The sequence below is a fragment of the Vidua chalybeata genome, chromosome 22, assembly GCF_026979565.1.
Source record: "Vidua chalybeata isolate OUT-0048 chromosome 22, bVidCha1 merged haplotype, whole genome shotgun sequence".
NCBI classification, from domain to species: domain Eukaryota; kingdom Metazoa; phylum Chordata; class Aves; order Passeriformes; family Viduidae; genus Vidua; species Vidua chalybeata.
In genome coordinates this window covers 5,901,301-5,907,816 of record NC_071551.1, presented here as the reverse complement: position 1 = coordinate 5,907,816, position 6,516 = coordinate 5,901,301, and positions in this window count along the sequence as shown.

Genomic DNA, 6,516 nt, shown 5'->3' with positions numbered 1-6,516 from the left:
TTACCTTCCTCCTCATTCAGAGATGATGCTCCTAATTCTGTGGCCAGGCAGGTATTTTAAAAAACTGCAAAAAAATCACCCAAGAATCATCCAAAATAACATCTATGCACATTGCCCTCTCCCAGCAGACCTGCCTCCACCTCATTCCCTCATCTTAACTACTTCTTCCTTAAAATTTGTGCTTTTTCTGAACCCAGCAGGTTCAGAATGCAATTTCCAATTTCTCCCTGTACTGCTGGAGGACAAACTTTCTATCATTCCCAGCTGGCAGCACTCCCCACTCACCATCACAGACTCCCAGGCACCCAGGCTGATCCTGAATCCTGCTCGTCCCTCCTGTTGTGCCCCTGAGCATCACCTGCAGTGAGAGAAAACGCTCAGAAATGTCACATTTACAAATCCACGGCTGGCCAGCTCCCAGCCACAGAAAAACAGGACTGGGGGATCCCTGAGGAGGTCACACACCCCCCAGGCTGTATTTTATCCCTGTCCTGTCCTGCTGCAGGACTGGGGGATCCCTGAGGAGGTCACACATCCCCCAGGCTGGGTTTTATCCCTGTCCTGTCCTGCCGCAGTCCCCCCTCAGGGCTGGGCAGAGATGCTCAAGCCATGGCACACACAGGGTCATGGGGACCCTGTCACTGCTCTGTCCCCAGGGCAGGGACACCCTGAGTGTGGGACAGGAGGGGCAAAAAAAAAAAAACCCTGCTCCAAACCCCACACAGAGCTGGGCACTTTTTGGGGTGTCCTGTGCAGGGCCAGGGGTTGGGCTCGATGCCCCCCTTCCCACTGAGGCCGTTCTGAGTTTCCCTGAAATCCTGGAAACCAGGGCAGAGCTGCGGTAAGAACGGCAGCAGTGCCCTCTGCTGCTCCTGCAGCAGGCAAAGCTCTTCACCCAGCCTTTTAATTAAGCTCAGAAGGTTTTAATCAAGCTCAGAAGGCTTTAAACACCAAAGATGAACTTTTCCCCCGAGCTCAGCAACGCTGCTCCCATCACCTCTGTGAGAGCACAGCCAGGCCAGCTGAGCTTTGTCTTGCCCAGACAATTCCCTGCAGGACATTTTTAGATCTGTTTGGAACACACACACACAAAAAAAAAATGGGTTTGAGACTCCTTTACACATTGGCTGTCAAGATTGATTAGTACAGAAAAAAGAATTCCTCCTCATCGGCCTTCATGTCTATAAATGAATGCAGAAAATTCACATTTCACCATGTGAAACCTGAGAGGGCCAGAAGGATGAGGCAGGAGGTGCTCTGCAGGTTTTACAGAGATATTTTCTGTAACTACTCCCTGACAAGAGCAGCTGTCCATCCCCAAACCACTGAAATACAACGTGCTCTGGGGGGCATCTTTGTTGTTATAAATAATTTATTGGGGGAATTATGGTGCTTGCTCACTGTGTTCCATCAAAGCAGCCTCTCAGCCTGTGCTTTAAGCTACTCCACACCCCACAAATCCACTGGAAGCAGTGCCATATATTCCATATATTCTTATATGATATATATTTATATATATATTTCTCCTCTGTTTTTTTTTTTTTTTTTTTTTTTTTCCCAGCCCATATTTTGGTGTCTCATTTGCCCTTGGGCCAAGCCTGGACGTGGAAAAGAACCTTACATTTGCCTTGTGCATCACTGGGACCAGTTCCCCGGCCAAACTGGGCGCCAGCACCAGGTGGCAGCAGAAGCCGCCTCCCGGTTCCCTCTCACGGCCACGTTTTCCAGAAAAAAAGGAGAATTTTGTCCCATTATCCAGCACCACAGCGGATTTGGTGCTGTTTTCCCACTCCCCATGGGATGATATTTTGCCAAAGGAGTCAAATACAGCAGTTATTGATCGGTTATCGATGAGCAGCATCTGTTCTGTGTCAATAAAAACGTCCCAGCACGGGGCGAAACCCACAGCTAAAAAGCTTCTAATGAACTTTAGGGTCTTATTCCCTACACCTCATGTTTGTTTCCTTCTATGAAATCAGGAAATTCAAGCACAGTCTGTTAGACATCCCACTGAACCCAAAATTTCAATGTAAGCGATCAGAAATTAAATTATTTTGATATAATTAAGCTGATTGTTAATTACATATTTATGACTAGAGGTGGAAGTCAGCCCCCAAATGTCATAAAAGCCCCGGAAAAGCAGAATTTGATGTTCACAGCACCTGACCACTCATGCAAAAATTAAATTAAGTTTTTCTAAATAATATTTTAATAATAATTTATATATTCTTCTATATATTTAATAATATTTTATTACAATATTTTATAATAATTTCTAAATAATATTTTAAATATTTTTTTCTAAATAATTGCTGTGAGTTCATGCTCAATGCACCGGCTCTGCTCAGGATCCCCAGGCTGGATTTGAGCCCTCCTGCAAGGGTGGGATCCAAATTAAATTCACCACTACTGTTTCACCTCTGGACCCTAAAGAGCTCTGGATTAATGTTGGAAGTTTCTGATTTTGGGACATGGAAAAGGAGGGACAAGGGGAAAAGATCCAAGGTGCTTTCCCATGTGATGCAGTTGCCCAGTTATGTAATTTTTCAATTATTTTATGGTCTGGCCTCCCTCCACAGGGCTGGGTGTCCACACAGCACGGGATTAAATCCTCTCAGCCACCCCCAAAAACCCAGCACTGAGGAGGAGGAACTGGCTTAGAAATCCCTGAGCTGAAACTGCAGAGGATGTCCCATGAAAACTCAGGCAGACACAGCCCCTGAGATGATCTAATTAGAATAAACTGTAAAATTCAGAATATTTGTGCTGTCTCTGGCTCACACCCAAATGTATTAGAGTTACAGGAATGTGATGAAATCTTTTGGGAGGTTTTGCCTTTTCAGATGTTCAGACACGGAGGCATTGCTTTATCAAAGGGGCTCAAATGGGCACACACAGGTTCAACAATTACTGGATTTCTTAAAAAAAATAAGAAAATGGTTGAGATGAAGAGGCTTCTTTACAAACCTCACCCTGCAAAAGCAAATATTGCCAATGCTGCTGCTTCCCATTCAAAATATAAACAGTGAGGCACTAGAAATAGTAAATAAATAAGTTCAGCTCTTCAGAACCACGAGGACAGCAGGGTTTTGGAGTTCTTGGCAGAGGTACCACGAACCTTAACTGCCTGTTTCCCATCCAGAATGCACCAGACTTTAATTGATGGGGCTGGTTCAAGTGCCAAGACCTGACAGGATAATTTGGACTCTAAAGGTGAATACAGCTGACACACCATAAAAGAGGCCCAAGAGTTTGGATTTTTTTTTTTTTTTAAATTTTTTTTAGTGGAGAAAGATAAATTAGCCCTGTTAATTCAAGCTCTACAACTTGATGAGGAACTTTCACTTCCAGATCAGAGCTGAGGTCAGAGGCTGCCTGGCTCCCATCTGGTATTTCTGGTTAAGTTACTCTTGGTGGAGAGAACAGTGACAGGCTTCAAAGAACAGGAATGATCCTTTGGCTTAGGAAAGTTTAACCTTCAGTTGTGATAAGCTGCTCCTTGAGGTCTATCTGTAATTGCTCCATTTCCTGCCACCATGACTGATGCTATCACTTGATTGAAATAAGCCTTGGGAGGAGGGGGGGAGAGAGAACAGCTCAAAAGGATCCTTTTTAAATTCCAACATCACATCTAGAGCTGCCACCGACAGACACCAGCCTGGCCAGTGAATCTCATTCGTTTTTCTCCATGCTGAATGTTCTTGGCTCTCTGGATTTCCTCAAGAGCTCACTCAGAGCTCATTCCCTGGGCAACTCTGTCACCTGGGCCAAGATTTGCCAAGATTTCAGCTTGCAGTGGGTTAACCACACGTCTGATGCAAGAGGCAGATGAAATATGGAATTGTTCAATTAAGTGATGCAGTCACCCTTGGCAAAGCTCCCAGATCTCTCATTAGTGCAAACTGGTGTCCATCACTCGCAGAGCTGTCACTCCCTGAATACTTATTGTTCATTCAAGGCTCAGATCCCCAGCAGGCAAAGAAGAGCAGCTATTTTAGCAGTCAAACAGCTCCTGGGCTCTGAAAAAACCTGCAGGGGCCAGGGGGAAGGTGGAACTGGTGCTCTTCAGAGCTCAGTGTCTCACAGCTCCTCTCCTCACCTGCTTTTTGTTGCTTTCAGGGTGGAAGGAGTTGTTAAGTTCCTAAACACATGAAAACCACAGATCAGTGTGAGGCTGAATTTTCAGTGATTCCAGGAGGGGGATGCCTTCAACTCCAGCTAATACCATCCACTGTCATTTTTGTTTTCCTATTGGCAGAAGGGGGGGATGAACTTGGGCTTCCCAAGGTGAAGTGAAAGACCCTCAGGTGCCAACAGGGAATTCTGAGCACCTTCTGTGTGGAAGAGAACACAGAACAAAACAACTCAGAGTTACAAATTTTGAGTAATTTTAAATGTCAGATGTTGTCTCCCATTCACTCCAAATCCCGTCTGCTTCTTCCCATTGGATTGAGCAGCAGCTCCAGGGAGCCAAGGGTCAGACTTGATTATTCCCATTGGACCTTCTTTCAGTTTTGCTTATAACATCCCAGGAAGTAAATCAATAAAGGAAAGATAAGGAACTCCAGTGAAAAATCAATGGAAGTTGAGATAAATATATGCAGTTACGTGTTTTCCAGGATGACTCACCCTGCCAAGCACCAGCCAGGGTAGGAAAGGAGCTGCTGCTGCTGCTGCCTACTGCTCCTCACTCAACAGCAACCCTGATTGTGCAAAAGAGAAAAAAAAAAAAAACCTAAATATTAGAATTCTACACATCTTAAAATATGTTTGCTTTTATAAACGAGGGTTTGGAATGTGTGTGATGGTTCTCTCAGGTGCAACAGGAGTGTGTGTGACAGCAAAATCCAGATTTCCACTGCAGAGGGACTTCCCTGGCACAGCACAGGGCACCAGGCTGAGATCAGCAAGAGCACCCTGCCAATCAAAATACCTTCATTATTTTGATTCTAGATCCTCGTTCCTACCTAAAGCAGAGGAGGGAGGCTGAAAAGAGTAGGATTCTCATCAGGGCTGTGACAGAGTGTGGCAAAAAATGTGAGAGGGAGCTCAGGAATATTGGGGACAGGGGCTGGAGAGAAATGCAGGGAGTCCTTTCTAAGTAAGACTTGGTTTTAAAGTTGTCCAAGAGCCCCTGCTCCAGTTAACTCTGGCTCATTTTTAACCTCTCCATCTTCACCAGCTGAGGTTTTTACATAAAACACTGGGAAAGAAAAATCCCTCCAAAAGTAAACATTGGGAAAAGCTTGTTTTGTTTGTAAGGCCTTATGGAAAAATCTGCACACATTCAGTGGACCCTGGAGAGGCAGGAAGGAGGGGTTCCATGAGCAGGAACACGAACTGCAGCCAAATCCAGCACAGGCTGCTCTGTCACACACGTTTCTCCCTGCACCGACCATTTCATGGGCTTGGTACCACCAGATGGAGCTGCACTGTTCGTGCTTCCAGACAACATTCCTGGGAACTCAGCATTTTCCCATCTTCAGCGCCTTTTTAACAGACTTTTTTTTTTTTTTTTTCCCCTCACCCTTTTAAACAGACTTTTCCCTCCCTTATCTATCTGCCATTTAAAAATCTGTTCCATCAAATAAACTTTTCATTTTGCACTTCCAGCTCCCCAGACAATTCCCTCTCAGGGTCAATCACGTCTCACTGCACTCAGCCAGAGCAAATGGCTTATGAATAATTAAAGCAGGAAGATTCTCTTTGTTCTATTTTATGACAAAATTGTCTTGGGTTAAGCCAGGAATTACTTGAATGAGTATTGAGCAGGACCTGTATCCCTAAAGGGCAAGTTTGGAGCTCTCTGAACAATGAGAAGTTCACTCAGTTTTTATCCACATTTCTATGGCTTCTGTTTTTCCCAGCTAAGTGAAATACTGGATAATTTTACCAATGCAGTTACTATTCCTTATTTAAAAATGCTTCTTGTACATTGTATTGTAATACTCTTTAGTATTGATATAAGAAGAAAAAGCTGAGCAGCCTCAGAATGATTCAATTTGGCTTTCTTTGATGAACTTTTGAACAGGCCCAGATTACCAAAAAAGAAACAGCAACTCCTAATCTGGGAGCTCAAAGCTGATCGATATTTGAAGCTCTCCTGCTTCCACTGAATTGATTTAAGCTACAGAGTGAGGGCTACAGGAGGAAATTCTTCCCTTGTCTGCAGCAGCAGGTTACAGAGTGAGCAGGCAGAGTCTAGCTCCAACTGTGGCCAGGCCAGGAATGTGCCAGTCATGTCCCATCTCCTGCCAGGAAATGGGAACTGAAGCTTGTCCCAGCAGCATTTCCTGCAGAGAGGCTTTAACCAGGGCAGTTTGGGCTGGATCAGCAGCCAGGCAGGCCGGGCTCAAAGCCCTGCTTCTCCCAGCCCCAGGGAGGGATGAGGAATTCCCACTGAGCAGCAGCAAAGGCTCAGAAGGGCACTGAGGACAGGACAGCACCCAGGAGTGGTCAGGCAGAGAGGAGACAGAGCAGGGATTTTTGAACCCATCAGGTAAAATGGAGCAAAGC